The sequence below is a fragment of the Erithacus rubecula genome, assembly GCF_903797595.1.
Source record: "Erithacus rubecula genome assembly, chromosome: 3".
In the NCBI taxonomy this organism is placed as follows: domain Eukaryota; kingdom Metazoa; phylum Chordata; class Aves; order Passeriformes; family Muscicapidae; genus Erithacus; species Erithacus rubecula.
In genome coordinates this window covers 21,987,739-22,004,939 of record NC_136689.1, presented here as the reverse complement: position 1 = coordinate 22,004,939, position 17,201 = coordinate 21,987,739, and the positions used below count along the sequence as shown (strand labels likewise).

The window sequence follows — 17,201 nt, the reverse complement described above, 5'->3', positions numbered from 1 at the left end:
AAAACTTGCAAAAATGTCCCACAAACTCAGAAGTTTTTTAAAATAAAGCAGTCAGTGCAGATTCACTTACCTAAATATTTAGCACACATGCACATACCACACACACATCTGCACAGTAAGAAGAGAGAACAGATAAATCAAATACACAGAAACTGCAGAAATACGATGTGCTTGCCAAGACTCAGACACAAGTCTTCACAGGAGTCTGTTTTTAAGCCAATTCATATTTGAATAATTGAAATGACATCTAATGGAAATTAAATGTATACAGTAAAATAAACGTGTGTATTCATCTTTATGAAAAAAGTATTAATAATACAAAGGTACAATATTGAGATCGTCTAGGAAAACATCTTGTCCTAGAAAATGTAGGAGCTTTGTGTTCAAAGGATTTAGAAAATAAACTCCCTTTCTGTGGAGCCCTGCCCGTTGGGATTTGGCATAAGAAAGAAAAGAGAATTTCTAAGAAATACCAGGTTTTCTTTGCTGGTGTATTTTTTACTTTGTTCTGAATGGAAACAACTTGAGCTCAAAAGGTAAATTTCAGTGACTATAGATTTTACTAAGTGTGAGTTTAGCAGAAAAAGCAAAAGAAATCGAAGGATGTGCTAAATATGACTGCATTTTACAGCCCCTTTCTTCTTCTTCTTTTGATAAGCACTTAACAGAAGTCTATTCAGTGAAAGCTGCCAATTCTTATTTTTACCATATGTACAGATCGAGGATGTCAGAAGAAATGTGTATGGCAAATTAGGGTGAACTCTGTGGCCTGAATGTTAAATGAGAGGGCAAATTATGCAGGATTTGTCTACCATTTCAGTGCTCTCATTTGTGATGTCTTTGGGCAGGGCACCTTTATAAGACTATCCTGAAGATATTATCATAATGGAATGTTTTGCATAATGGAAAACACAGTCACCTCAGATCTTCTTTTGCATGACAAACCCTTGATTAGAAAAATAATAGGATGGAAATGGAATTTGTGTTTATACAGGCAGGCATCAGAGCCAAGGAGAATGGAAGCTGACCTCAATACACTGGAGAACTGACATAGGCAGATGCAAAACCTCTCTCTTTACAGTAAATTTAGCCTGGAAATAGACTGAGAAACAAGCGGGAATCATATAAAAGTCTTCTTATGGTGAAAAGTTCCTTATTCATGAGAAAAGTATCTGTGATATGCAAAGGATATCACATATTTTTAAATGACTCATAGCTCTTTTATACTGTAAGGTCCACATTACAACCCTGTGAAAACAAGAATGTTTTGATATTTGACCAAATGGAAAATATTTTAAATTTCCTATTACATATCTGATTTAGCTTTGCCAATTTACAGTCTTTAGGTCCATTGATGTACAGTTAGAAAACGGAATGAATATCCTGTCTTAAATCAGCATGGCCAACCATGTACATAATTAGGAAGTAGATTATTATTTTCAGAATTATTTTCAGAATTGAATTCAGGAGCCATGCTCCTGTCCTGTTTTCATCTGAATTAATGCACACATCTGCATATGTGTTTATAGGATTGCTGCTGATGTGCACGTGCCATTAGACAGGTAAACCTGCTGGTTTTATTTAATCAGCCAGTATTAATTACAAGGTTTATTCTGCAAAGAGAAACATAGAAAAAAGTCTCAAAAGTGTACAATAATTTGGAAGACTCTGTACCTTCATGGAAATTATAAAATCAAAGGTAGATTTTACTAACTATTTCCTTCTTACTATGTAATGTGCTATTACATGATTGGACTTAACATATGTTCAACTTAGAAGACAATATTATTTCATTACTGTCAGTGATGCTGGGAGCACAAAACAGATCATATTGCACAAACAAGATCATATTGCACACAGGTTGAAGTGGATTTTGGGTGATAAGAATTCCATCACAGCTGGTTTACAGAGGACCTCAGTTAAACTGCTTTAAATGCCTAATTTAAAATATAGTACCTGTGAAGATAGTGTTGTGATAGCAGGAGTTCTGCCTGCTGGGAGAATGTAAGTGCTAATTACAAACATGCTCATGCTTTTTTCTATGGCTACCCTGAATTAAAGAACACTGGCCAGTCCTGATATTTGATACAGCCTCAGAAGAGAATCAGTATACTGCTCTGAGGCACCTCATCTCTGTGTGATAAGGATAAAATCTTAGCCTGGCTTTGGTTTTCTGATAGCCATTTCCTTTCTGTCTTCCTCACTGTGATTTGTTTGGATGATCTTAATCTGTTCCAAACACTCTGAACACCCAGAATTGCCATTAAAGGCAGCAAGGATAGGTGTACCAACCACCTCTCAGGATCAAGCTTATCATTTATAGCTGTAAATAACTGTATGACTAGAGTTACATGTGTCAGCTTTAAGATAATGTCATTATTTCATTGTGGCCAAATATCTTGAAAAAAGGAAATCATGGCCGATCTCTGAACAGTGTCTGTTCATGTTTATTATCTTAACAGTAAACTCACAGCTGATTGCAGTTTGGCCCTTATACTAAGTCATTTCAGCTTGTTCAGGAACAGATCAATCTTTTTGCAGCTTTACAGAGAACTGACATATAATACTAACCTATCTTTTTCAGCAAAAGTATTTTTTGATGTAAAAAAATGACAGACAAATAGCCACAACATTCAATATACATATATAAACAATGGCTAATGAAATATAGGAATTCAACTTTTCAGTGCCTGAAGAAGCAGATTTAACACCTGGGTTTAGTACTGCAGATTTCTTCACCTGGTTTAGAGTGAGTTGTATGTAGGCTGATTGATTGGAAGACTAACAAGATAACCCAATTTAATGATCATACATAACATGCCTATCAGAATCCTCCACCTGAACAGAACAATATTGCTTTATTTGAGGAATACTTTGCAATGCATTAGAAAATTAATCTCCCCTCTTCTTCCACAGCAAGAACATGGCAGCCAGACACCCTCTGCTATCTGTCTGAACCCAGAAGTATATGTTCCCAAATGCTGCTTAATTCACCTTCTCCACAGTGCTAGCAGTAAGTCCTGCACTGGGGCTGCAGACTTCAGGTCTGTATTTGTTACCCCGCTCTGCTTTCCATTAATCGATTACTGACTCAAAGCTGCACTTAATCCATTATGACAATAGTTACATTTGTAAAAAAAAACATTCAGAAGTAAGAACCTGAGTTGTAGTAGAGTCTGTTCAGCCCATGCTCTGAGACAGCTAGAGCATGCCCCCGGGACTATTCCCATAAGACAAACCAAAGCCAGACTCTGTAATGACACCACTTGCAAATTCAGCAGTCATTTTTTCTAATCTCCCCACTTCCAGTAAACTCATCCTGAATGCCTTTTAGCCAGCCTCAATTTTGGTGTCTCCGCCATCTAACCCAGTGAGAAACACACAAACAAATCCCTCAAGGAAGGGCAGGAAGTTGTGAGAGCTGTTACATAGTTATTGTTACTAGGGAAACCACTGCCTTAGTATTCATGTGTTCAGCAGATCTGTCTGGCTGTGGCTTGGAGTCCAGGCAATATCATGAAATAAATTGCAACCAGGAAAATGAACCAAAACTAGCAAAAAATACACTGTAAATGTCTGTGATATTTAAAATTAAAATCTTGTTTTGGTAAATGAAGTCTTTTTTTGGTAAATGAAGTAGAACCAGAAATATCTCCCACAATATGCTTCTGTAACAAGGGAGTGTGTTTTGGAAGAGTATGCTATATTCTATTCCTCTTTTCCTGAACATTAATAAAATATCTGTAAAAGCAATCAGTACTGATAGTCTAGAGTTAAAATGCTAAGCCCAAGCAGCTATATTTTTTGGCTGCTGACCTTAGCTCCAATTTCATGAGCAGTATCTATATCCAGCAAAGGATGAGTTGAGCTAGTACTTTGGAAACCAGACTGGAGTGTTGGGACTCATCTCTAAGTACATATCGTCTATGCTCCTACTCTGTGGGACAATTTTTTTGTTTGTTGGCTTTTTTAAGATGCAGCTTGCTTCTGGGTTCAGTCACAAAAGTGTATGATTTAAAAAGCAATTAGTAGAAACATCTCGAGCAGTAGCCATGCTTCTTAATGTTCTCTGTATCCCTGTTAGCATAGTTTAAACAAGCAGCAACTTTCCCAGATTCAGTCAGAAATTGGGGATGGAAGGGCTCTCAAGAAAGCAGGTTGTCATATATCTGGTTTATTCACATATGCTCACTACCAGCTCCTTAATTTCCACAGTGATTGAGATTCAACACATTTCATCCTCTGTAGGAATTCCTCAGCTGATTAATTGATTTTAGCCTCTTGCTAAAAACCTCAGCTGAGTGATAAAGCTTGGAAAGGATACACACACCTTCCCTAGTGCACTTCTAGCCTCAGGCTGTCAGTTCCAGAGCTGCCTGCATTGCCAAACCAGCTCGGTGTTACTGCTCTCCCTGATGGACTCCAGGCACGTAGCTGGTTTGCTCATTCACCAGGGGTTTTAGATCTGGCACTTCAGAAAGTTATTGCTCCTGAGGATCTCGATAACCCCAAGCCCAGCCAGAAACAACCATCTCAGTAGGTTTGTTCTTGCTTTAGAGTGGAATGAATTGCAGTGAGAAGGTACAGTGTGCAGCATAACTGAGTATTGCAAAGTTCACTTGCTGCTAGAGAAGGACTTCTCTAAACAGACATTTCAGAAGATAATATACATGCACAAACGTGACCAGAGTTACAGGCAAGACTGCAGGAAGGATAGTGGTACCTGGTTTTCTGAAGAAATGGAGGTGAGGGAAGCAGCAGAGAATGAAGTAAAAATACATTATTGTGAAGCAATCCTCTGATAATAAAGCACAAATGATTAACAACTATTTGGGCCTTGCTGAAGCAGGCTTACAAACAGGGTTATGCAAAACAACCTATAAACTGAGATAAAAGATAACACAGTCGATGGATAAAAAAGATCTTTTTGACTCTACAAGAATCACTATTATTAACGATAAACAAGTGTTTAAAGACTTGCTTCCTTTTTTTTTTTTTTTTTCTTCCAGTTTTATTTACCTTGGAGTTAACTACAGCAAAAATACTCCTGTTTTACAACAGATAGAGAAAAATAGAAAACCAGGATTGCAGGATTTAGAAATATCCCTGCCATGAAGACCTGCAACACAGGACAATAGAAATATCAAGGTACAGAATTAAAGTTCAGATATACATGGGTGGCAGCTCGCTTTCCTCTCAGCATGTTTGAATCTTTGCATGATCTCCAGCCTGATCCCTAGTCTACAGTATGATATGGGCTTGTGCTATCCACATGGTCACCATATAAAACAGATAATTAGAGACCACTAAGAATAGACTTTGGCAATTAGAAATATCCAGCACAAACCAACAGAAAGATTCTGCTCATTAAGTATATCCAGTGATGGCACTAAATAAAGAGGCACGTGTGAGCTACAGCTGGGAAATACAGGGAACTAGAGTTCATGCAGAAAAAAGCTGTTGGAGAATTACAAAAAACTCTCACTGATGTCCCAAATTAAAGATGATCTAATAAATATGAACCTCAGTTCCAGGTTTCTTTCAAGAGCACTACAGGAAGCAGCTTCTATAGTTCAGATATCTGGATGTAAAGGAAAAGGAGACAGTGTCCAAGCCAGGCAGTGTGTTCAGCAGGGCTAGGTATGGAATTTGGCACTGGGGGACAGGCATGCTCTGGCTGGTTTGCTATGGCTCTTCCTGGCCATTTTACCTAGACTGCTGTCTCATGGGGGCAGTAAAAAGGCATTCACTGTCCCCTGACAGGACCCCACCTCCAGCTCCGGATGGACACTGTTGAGAACTGGAAGACTACCTAGAGGAGATATGTCTGTGGGCTTGCTTTATTCACATATCTTTCCTCAGACACTGGCAGCCAGGTTTGGGGTTGGAGGACTTGAGGACTTTTGTGCTGAGAATTAAGGTCATTTTGATGAGGCAGGAGACAGCCATGGTACTCACTAAACCCTGGAAAGAGCTGAGTGTTCTCCACAGCCACGTGGGCTTGGTCTCTTGGGACCCCCATGCAGTGGGCAGCTGTGTTCTTGGGGGCATTCATAGGAACATAGCTGCCCTGCTTGTGGGTCTCCATGTGGCAAAGCTACAACACAAGGAAGCTGCCACTTCACTTCTGGAGAAACCTACAGAGGAACAGCTTAAAACAGACAGTGACACAAGGGGGGCCCACATGTGGGGTGGTTCAGAAAAACTGACAGCATTGGGAGTGAGGCAGAAAACCTGCTCATTTGTTGGATGAGGAGTGCAGGCAGCAGAGCTGGAAACACCTCCTGCGGTTCTCTGAAGCTGCAGCTGTTGAGAGGGCAAGGGCCAAATCACCCATCTCTCCTGTGCTTTGAGATGTGCAGGTTGGAAAAGCAGACAGACACCCCCCTCCCAGCTAAGTTCGCACTTTCAGTGAGAGCTTTAATAAGAAGCCAGGTTTGCAGGAGAGAAGAGGATGGGGATCCACAGCCCAGATTTACCTGTAAAATCCTCCAGCAGGATGTGACATCTCAGTGCAGGTGGAGAGCACCAGGGTGCAAGCAAGCAGTACAGTTTCAGTGCTTATGGCTGAAAATGTCCCCAACATGTGTAGTCATACGACCTACATTTTGAAGATGGAGATCTGCCTCTGGCCCAGCTCTGCTTTCAGTATTCTGAGGAGCAGTGCACAGCAGCTAAGAAATCCAGTAATGGATATTGATAGTTGCAGGCTGCTGTTCAATCACAGGATAGCTTGCCTATGACAGGCCAAGAGGGAAATCAATGCTGGTGACAGCATTTTCAGCCAGGAACTGCCCAGAAATCAAACAAAGTAGCCACAGCTTTTAGTAACACTGCTGAGAGATCAATTGCTACATTTTCCACAGATTATAGAGCAAATTAAATGTCTGCCAGATATATATATATATATGTATATAGACAACAGCTGTTTGATGAGAGTTTTGGAAAGGGAATACTGAAGTCACCTTGCTTTAGAGCCTCAGGCATTTATCTTGGAAACCAGTTTGCTGGAAAAGTCTGTGCAACTGCATGGCTGGAATATCCACCCATCCCTGTGCAGCAGGCTGTGGCTCAGTGAGGGAGCAGGTATCTTAAATGCTCCCAAAGCAGAATACAAGCAGGGTGAACTAACAGCAGAGCTCAAGTCAGAACTGAGCACAGGCTGTGCAAGGAATCACTTAGTCATAGAAAACTGCAAACACTTGTAACATCAAGTCAAATTTAGTCAGCAGTTTCACCTGGAATAAAATGTAGAAGGGATTATTTTGGTGGTTTTACAATAGTTTTTTTTTTTTCTTTGACTTTTTATACAAGACTTACAAACTCTATTGAAAACAATTTCTGAAACAACAGAAAATGGAAAAAAAGTACTGTATGCCATACCAACTACATCTTGTGAGACTGGAGGTAAATATCCACTTCTTTTCCTACCTTACTTAAAGCTGGGTCTTAGAATCACCTCCTTCACAATGATATTGATTATAGGTAGGACAAGTTCAATATTTTTTTGCTTTGAAGATACTTGGAAAGCAGAGAATGGAAAATTCAGAAAAGTACCCTAGACACTAGCCCAGACCATAATCATCACTTATTTTATTACTCAGTGAATGTTCATGAGTTACACATCAGCATTCAATAGAAGTTCCCTTTGTATCTCTGCAGCCACAGTGAATTTTCTTTACCACAAATACCAATGCCTTCAAGTGGCTGAGAGCTTTACGTCTCTCAGAACACAGGGAGCAGGGCTGGGTTGGTGGTGGAGCAGGGACACGAAGCAGTGCACACCACCACAGCTTCTGCTGTTTTACCTGTCCTACCCCATGGTGTACAGGTTGCTCAGCAGCCTTGAATCCAGCAGAGCTACTTTCTCAGGCAACATCAATTGCAGAAATTTCACTTGATTGTCTGTGTGGCATGGTTTGGACAGCCTGGTAGTTAGGACATTTTTTCTGAGAGGAAAACCTGGGGATTATGGAACAGTTGCAGTCTCTTACCTAAAGAGTCAAAGTTCACACCACTGGGTGCAACAGGGGATATGCCCTCCTCAATTTTGTGAATATTGCTCCAGTCATCTTGAATGAGTTAATTTTTACATTGCTTTAGAGATGTCCCAGAACAATATGAAAAACTTATTCAACCTGTAAAAAAACTTTCCTTAACTGACAAACAGTCTGAAAAACATGGACATCCAAAAATATTTCCCCCTTTTTTTTTTAAACATTGCAGAGTTTTCATTCAAATAGGACCAATCATTCATGCAGGTCTAGTTAAAATAAGCAGTATTGCTAGCTCTTTGCTGAGAACATTAGTCTGGTTGCTCAGCATTTCTAGTTCCAAAAGCTGTTGCCCAGAGTAAAACTGTTGCCCAGTTGTATTGGGTGTGGCTGAGATGAGCCCATTTTCCCCACAGCAGCCCTCACAGTGCTGTGCTTTGTATCAGTGGCCAGCGAGGTGTTGATGAACACTCGTGTTTTGGCAACTGCAGAGCAGTGCTCACGCAGAATCCTCGCTGCCTCTCCAACAATCTGCCTCCTAGAGGGGGCTGGGAGCAGGCCAGAAGTTGGGAAGGTCAGCCAGGACAGCTGACCTCAACTGACCAAAGGGATATTCCATACCATATGGCATCTGCTCAGCAATAAAAGCCAACAGAAAGCAGGGGCATTTGTCGCGATGTTTGTCTTCCAAAAGAGCTGCTAGGCACTCTGAAGCCCTGGGAAGGTCTTCACTTCCTGGGAAATGTCTGAACAATGATGAGATGGAGAGAATAAATCTTCTTTTCCTTTGCTTTTGTGCATGGCCTTTGTTTTTGCTTTATTAAACTGCCTTTATCTTGACCCAAGAGTTTTTTCCATCTAATTTCCTCCCTTCCAGTGCTGCTGAGGAGGGAAGTGATAGAGCCACTGGTGAGCAAGTGGCATCTATTGAATACCATCCCACCAGTCTTTTTTAACAACCAACATGGGGCACCCTCTTTGCAGCAAACACTGTGCCTTCACACACTTAAGGGCCAAATTGTGATTAAGCTCCCATTTAGAACTGGTCTAAACCACTCGATTTTCTCTCTCTCAGGCTCCCATAGTGCCTGGTTTGGAGATGGAGACAAGCAGCACGTTAGGCCCTTATACCCAGAGCATGCTACGCCTCTCTACACCCAAAGGGAGAATTCAGCAAACTGAGATTAGTGTGCCAGGTGGGGCCACAGCAGGAAGCACACTGCAGACCGGCCTGTTTTTTTTTCCTTACACCAGAAAACATATTTTTCATTTGTCACCAAGCTGAATAGAATTTAGTCCACTGATGCTCTAAACTTTCCCGCAAAGTTTGGAAGTGATGCAACACAGAATTTGCAATATCCTACATCCCAGAGTTTAGGTGTGGGTGCCTTTGTAGCAGGATTCTCAAGGAGAATATTGAGGCTGCAAATGTTTCTGAGCAGGAGCAGAATGTAACTCTGGAGCATCTGAAAAAACCCACTATTTTTCTATATAAAAATACAAGAAAATATGTGTGCACGATTGTCTCATTCCCCAGAGTGTTATGCACATAATCAAAGGAAGATCACTATGACTCTGTGGCACGGAGGAATAGAGTTCTCTTCCTTTATGAATGAAGCACATACAGCTGAGCAAGTACCATTTCCATGGGTAAAGACTGCTTTAAAGGAGAAAATAAATAGATAGCATCTTCTCTGTAGAAAAACAAGGGCACATAGATCAGCCTATTCTCACAGCCAGTGTTCAACATTATACTTAAGAGCGGTATTAGACTAAAAAGCACCTAATTTAACTTGAGCTGATTTAAAATGCATCTTGGTGAGTCTCAGCTATTGTCTAACGCTTTTGTTTGAGATGTTCTACATTAGTCAGCCACTTTTGATTCATGTGCTAACAATCCCCCTTAAGGCAGGTAATTCACAGACAATGTTCACGATGTGCAAAGTAGCACTCCAGTTCCCACAGACAAAAGTCAGTAAACTTTAAATCCCAGAGCCCCTAAACTTATTTTGCATAAATTGCCCTCACAGGAGGGGAGCGGGAGATCTGTTTATATGCATCTCCTAGAATTCAAATCAATTTTTCAGAACAGTGGGAATGCTGATTAGAAACAAATCACAGCAGAAAGCAAAGGCTGCAACCAATTCTGAGTACAAACAAAATAAAATGTGTCTTCACTTTAACCTCTATATCCTACTTCAGTGTCCTTTCCATTAAAGGTTTCTTAGCACAATTAACAGAATGGGGATATATTTTTGTTAAACAATGACCTCCTACAGATGGCATTTTTTCCCTAGGTACTGAAGTTACACGATAGCATTAACTCCCATAGTGGAATAGGTCTTAAGCCTAGTAGCTGTTGATTTTGCCAAGACAACAAATGGGACCTTTATGTTATTGAAAGGTAAGATTTCAATCTTTCCAATGCCATGCAGTTCCTGTCCTTAGAAGATCTTGAGATAGTGAGCTGCTTCAAATCATGTAATGCCAAGTATAAGGAAGAGTTTGGATTTCTTTTTTTGAACTGTACTTAGACAACCACATTCCTTTTTCCCAGAAATCCATATATCTGTATTCATAGCAGACAAAAAAAAAAAACCTGTCATCACCTCAAGGTAAAAAAAAAGAGAACTGTGAAACCACGGTACCAGTAAAACCTGTAAATATGTTTAAACAGGACAAAATGTAAACTTCTGCATTGGTAAACCACGTAGCCGTGGCAACTTATATAATTAACAAATTATAAGGCTATCAAGGTTGCATAACTACTTGCATAAGCCATCAACATTCACAAAGTCGAATCTAGACACAGCTCCAATCTGTGTTTAAACTGCTGTGTCTATCTTAGCAAGACATCCTGGACTAAGTCCTAATGCTACTGAAATAAATGCAAAAATAAAAAAAAAAAAATATTATTTCAGGGTTTTCAGGATTCCAGCAGATTTCAAACTAGATTAAAACCAGATCTCCCCTGCCCAAATGGTAGGATGTGCTATTAAGTCATCAGTTTCTCAGCGGTAGTTCGAAGTTTCCCCTCCAACCAGTGAAGCTTGTTATTCTGTCTTGGTAGGTTTTATTACTAATGATGATTAGTAATTCATTCTATCACGAGAATATGTTTCCTAGAAACTCTTCATTCCAAACTAGAAACAAAACCATGAGCATTGAAATATGGCATCTAAGCTGAAATATCTGGAGATGGCAGTTTGGAGAGTTTCAGCCTATGGAGACTGAAACCAAAATAGTCAATGACATTGACTAATTTGCATTTGACAAAATAGTTGACAATAATCAATGCAGTCTGACATCTGCAGTGTCCCAACGCTGCACACACTGGAGAATTGCATTGGCTCCTGGCTCTGTGACAAAAACCCAAAAATCCCAGCGGTCTCCAGCCCCACAGTCATTCAAATGGAATCCGGTCACTGGGCTGAGAAACCTGAGCTCCTGGCGATCCACAGGTGAAGGAAGTCAATTGAAAGATAAGTCTTTCTCTCCTGATAAATCAGTGGGTTTCAAAGCTGTTGAATAACCTTGCTTTGTTGGGAAAAGCTTCCAACCAGCTCTAATCAAACAGTTCCAGATTAAGTTAAGAAAAGCAATTTAAAGAAGGTGCAGGGAGAGCTCTGGGGGATTTGTGTAAGTGCTAAGGGACACCTAAAAAAAAAAAAGTGTGTGCTACAACCCCAATTTCTTTGTTGGGACAGTGTACTACTAAGAAAAATAATTAGCGTGGATTTCCCCATTTTCTCCTTGCATCGGATCCTGCAGATCGGAACAATGCAGGCTGATCATCTGTTAATCACTTGTTTAGGTGATTACTACCAGAGAATAAAAGAGATCGTATGTGTGGAAAATAAACCAGGCAGAGATTCAAGACAAATTAAAAAACGCATTTTCTTTCTCTCTTTGTAGTAAATGTCCATTAAAAAATGGGGGAAAAAATCCACATAAGGCTATTTCTCTAACTCAGGCTCCAGAGATATCTTTGAAAGAACTTGGTTACATTTTTTTTTTCACTTTCTGTATTGAAGAAATTAATAAAAGATCAGCATCTGGGGCAAGTGTGAGTTTGATACTGTGTTTTACTGATGACAAACTCCAATTCCATCTTCAGGTATTCACGCCAGTCCAATGCCCAGTTGCTGCACCAGCTGCTGCATGGATCTATCTGAAGGAGGATTAGGGATTTAAGGCAAGATTGAAGGCGTTGCACACGAATTGATGGATGTAGCAAAGTGCTTTCAGATGTGCTAAGGCTGCCCAGAAAAGTTGTGGCTGCCCCATTCCTGGGAGCGTTCGAGGCCAGGGTGGATGGAGCTTTGAGCCACCTGTTCTAGTGGAAGGTCTCCCTGCCCACGGCCGGGGATGATCTCTAAGGCCTTTCCAAGCCCGGCATTCTGATTCCGTGGAACCCTGCAGGTGCCCGTGTCGGGATGGCTGCGGGAAAGCGGCCGCAGGGCGGGCGGGTGCCGGCCGGCAGCAGCGGGGCTGAGGACACGGCTTGTCCCCGCACCCGCTCTGCCCGACAGCCTGAACCGCGATGAGAGCGGGGAGGAAACCCCCGCCCCCCATTCGTGCGGCATTTCCCTTTGGAAAATCTCAGTGAGAAGCCTGACCCTCCCCGATCCCTCTCATGGCAGCACGGCTGCTCCGCCGCGCCAAGCCCAGCGGCGGCCGCGCCCTGCCCAGCTCGGCATTCACCGCTCCTCCCGCTCCGCGGCGGACACTCCGGAGCTGCTTCCCTCACGCTGGCGCCAGAGTTCCCCGCTTCCCAGCGGGCGCAGACACAGCCCGGCCCTTCCCGGCCCTCTTCCCGGCCCGGCCCGTGGCGCTCCCTGGGCCGCCGGGCGGAACCGGGCACGGGCAGGACGGAGCTCAGCCCTGTGGGACTGCCCACGAACGCTGCTTCGGGCCGGGGTCTGTCCTCGCCCTCCCCGAGCCTCGTGGGGAACGAAGCCGTGTCTGCACCGGGCATCTCAGTGGTGTCAGCACAGCCAGCACACCTGAATGTGCTCCTTGTTCCTTCCTGGCACTCCCTCCTACCAGACAGATTCCTGCAGTCAAAACATTTCGGTGCAAAGCAGCTCAGCAGCCTGAGCTGCAGGTGCGGGAATCACCGGCCCCAGTGTTTGGAAGGGTGCTGCGGTTTCTCACCATGAAGTTTCAGCAGGGCTAACACGGCCCCGTGGGGGAAGGGAATGGGAGATCCCACCGAGTGAGCCACCGATGGTTTGGTGTTTTTCAGACGCAGCGCTAACAAAGAGCAGGGGACAAAGTTGCTTTAGCTTCAGTCTGTCATCAGGCCTTCAGTAAGAGCTGATGTTATTCCCAGGTCCCAGCTCCTTTCTTTCCGTGGTCCAACTGGTGACTCCTTCAGGCCACCTGGCACTGCTGCAAAACTGGGTAAAAGCATCCTGTCCCAAAAACTGGGTATTGTTTATTTCGGCAGTGCTGTCATAGGGAACCCTGCTGCTAACACTGCAGAAACACACAGTGATGTTCAAAGCTCTGTGTTATTACAGGTGGGGAATGTATAGTAAACTTCCTTGTATTTAGGAGCTTGTAAGGGCTCATCTGAAACCCTCTGAGATTCCCCCCTTTCCTTTGATCAATTGGTTGTCCTAAATCTAAACTGCAAGTGCTTGGGAAAAGGATATCCAAACGTCCTTTTCTCATGTGTGAGTCATAAAAGAAAGGCTCAGCTAGCAGGAAGGTGAATGTTTTGGGAATTTCTAAAACAAGGGAATGTTCTAAAACACCAGACCTTGTTTGTGACCATGTCCTAACCACTGCCACATTCACGACCTTGAGGTTCATGACCCTAGATAGCACACACACCTGTCTCATGCCCTCTCTCCTGCTTCTTCCACCTCCAGTCCTGCTGCACTGACAGAAGAGTGGCAGAAGTAAAGGAGCTTATCCAAAAATTACAGGTTCCTGCTATTCCAGATTAGTCACTCCACGTGCATGAGTGCACACTAAACAGCCAGCAGTGAAAACACATACATTGCCCAGATAGATGCAAACAGGCATTTCTAGAGAGAGACTAGTGGATGTAGGAGACCATGGAAGTGCAGCTCTTCCATGATTCACATCCCCACTAAGGAGGCAGTTGTTTTCCAAAATAGCCCTGCATGGGGCTGCTGTTCCTATTTCTTCCATGCAAAAACTCGCTTCTCCTTTGCTGTCTATATTATGTGTTATGGAAAAAAAAAAAAAAAAAAGAGATTATAGAAGAACATCTGAGATGGTCTCTGAAAGTTGTGTATGCTGATGCGGCTGCATTTCCCAGTGAATGCTGGTACATGCAGTTTCTCCTGCTCCACACTTACATGATATTGGGCATTTGGTCAATGAACAACTCTTCAGAGTCCTGTTAGAGCACAACACTTTGGCATGTCTTTGGAGCTGTCTGTACTGTGAAACATGACTTGTTTCAAACACAGAAGTTACACTTTGTCATTGTGAGAAACTGTTCTAAAAAAAATCTTGAATTTTCAGGCTTCGCCAAACACCAAGTGAAATACTCTTTCAGGTGTTTTTGCTGATGCAAAGTTTTGAAAATAAAAAAACCCTGAATCTGTACCTTGGGTTTTGGGGTGTGAGTTTTTCTTTCTTTTTTTTCTACAAAAATGCAGATATTTACATCTGTATGGTATATTCCAGAGTGCATACAGCTCATTTCTCTGATGCATGAATATCTCTGAGCTCCTCAGGTGAAAGCTGGGGACAAATGTATAATTACCTGGATTGTAAGATTAACACCTACCCTTCTGACACCTACACTGAAATCCTAATTGCAGTTGGAAGGTGAGGTTGAAATGTTTCTATGATATCATAGATCTCCTTAGGCTTCAAGACTTTACTGGGATATACAGCACTGCAGTATCTGGTATAGCACTTAGAGTTGTTACGTCTTTTATGTGAATCACCATATGGGTCGTTGAAAAATTAATTTTAAAATGTTTGATTTTAATTTAGCAGTCCTTTCAAGGTAGTACAGCCCCAGCAATCACTACTGGGTCCTTTGGGAAACAGGAGATAAAGGAAAAAAAAAAAAAAAAAAAAAAAGGAGCATTTCTGGAATCACTTTCTTTTGCCCAACTCGGTATCAGCTGGCAGAAGCAATAATGAAGGGGCTGCAGGACTTCTCTCAGCTATTATTGTGCCTGGCTCGCTCTCAGCATGACTCACTGCAGACAATATATAACACCACTCGCAAGGGAAATGAACAGTAAATACTTGGCCCTGGATATTTTTTTTTAAATCGCTTCAGTTGTTTTTTTTTTTTTCTCTCTTTCTCTGATTTGTATCCCTTTATCCTCGCCCATGTGCTATATAAGCCTCTCAAATCTAATGTCCATAACACCACCCCCCACTGGTAGCAGCAAGCCCTTCCGCTGCTGTAGGGTTTACTTTGCAGAGGTTTACAAGGAGAGGCATTATTGAGAAACTCTATGTGTTAACCCAATGGCACAGGGTTGCTCCAACACCTTCCCTCTGGTTTTTCTGTTCTTGGGGGAGGGGTGGCTCTTCTAGCTAAATGCATCTCTTGCTTTGTCATAGCAGCCAGGCTCGCTTAGGAAGAAAACCTTGGGGCTAAACAGGCTAGGAGTGCAGCCAAGGGGGTCAGGAGACAGCTTTAAGGATTATACTACATAATTAAAGGCTGACTCTGAACATGCTTCCTGGTACCCTGTGTTCAAACATACAAACCTTTTTAGGTAATAATTCTTGGTCCTTATTTGTATCGGAGGGATTTGTAGGTTAAAGTTGCCATACAGGTAGTGAGTCAGGAATACAAATTATTCATCTAGACTATAAAAAGGCAACACCTTCCTAAACCTGCCCTAGACAGTGAGAACTGAAGGTAAAATATAAATAGATGAACAGGCATGTGTTTTCTTAAGTTTGTTTTTGTGAAATGCCTTCTGGGTGCAGCTGATGTCATTCTACAGTAACTTTCTAGATTGAAAATGAGGACTCTTCTCCTGAAATGCTGTCTGATCAGAACAGGGCCAGAACTGGATAAAACCTGAGATATGGGAGACCCACATTCCAGCTTATACTATGATAGCTCCAACAAAGACTTTTTTATCTTCAAATAATTCTAATCAGCTGGAGCCAAGACTATAATCTAAGTCCTCCATTATTCATATTCTGTGCCAGGGCTGCTGCCCCATCAGCCTACACAGTACGAGCACTTGCTCTCCAGCCACCCCCCATCCCCAATCAAAATGGCTCCTACAGACTCTTGTGTTTGCTAAAACAGCATATTCTGACATTTCAGGCAAATATTCTAATGAAGTCTATGCAAACTGCATTGATTTAGCATCTATTGTCTAAAAATAGGTCCTAGCAAGATGCTGGTACCAAAAAAGGTAGAAACAGTGGAAAGGAGGAGAAAATACTGAACACACATATTGATAATATATAGTGTGAGCAAGCACTTGCTTATCTAATGCTATGATGCACAAATAGACAAAGAATCAAGGCAGTATATGCTCACTGATTGAAATACATAATCAAGTATGAACAAGCTGTGAAAAAGATTTGAATGTTTTGCCTGATTTTCTACCAGAATTGTCAGTTTTCTATTTCAAGAGAAGTTGCAATAAGCCAGACTTCATCCTCCACACAATGATATATTTAAATCAGACCTGTTGGCTTTCTTTTTGCAGAATACTGGCTTTTCTACTTCTTTGGTTAAATTCCAGTGTGCTGTAAAGAGGTCCCTTGTCACATATATAACAAAACAGAAAGAGACACCAAATCATTAACTTGCTATTACAGACAGAAAGGTGAAGATTCTTGCCCTGTGTAGTCAGCACTGCCTTGTAGGTTTGATGAAGCTCATGTTTGACTGAATCAGTGCCTAATCTTTTCAACATATTACTGTCTAGTGTCTGCCTGCTCCCAAGTACTTTTCATTTCTCAAAAATCTCCTGTTTACAATCATTTCCTTGTTTAGATTTTGGAGAACAAAGAGGAAAAGAAAGGCTTTATTCCTTGGATTAGGTCTAAATCACATATACAAAGGAGAAGAGAGATTCTGCTACACTTTATTCAATATGATGTTACAAGAAAACAACAGTTACAGCTGACAAACCATTACATCTTTCATAATACAGACAAATTACAAGGTGTAACAAATAATGCGACATTTATTTCACTGTACTGCTTACTATGCTGTTCTTCTGAAGT

The 17,201-nt window shown here is 41.7% G+C and overlaps 1 protein-coding gene across 1 annotated transcript in view; it reads right to left on the bottom strand.

The window, feature by feature from the left end:
• CDK14 (cyclin dependent kinase 14) overlaps positions 1–17,201 on the bottom strand; it is a 337,412-nt gene that overhangs the window by 13,847 nt on the left and 306,364 nt on the right. The window lies entirely within an intron of this gene.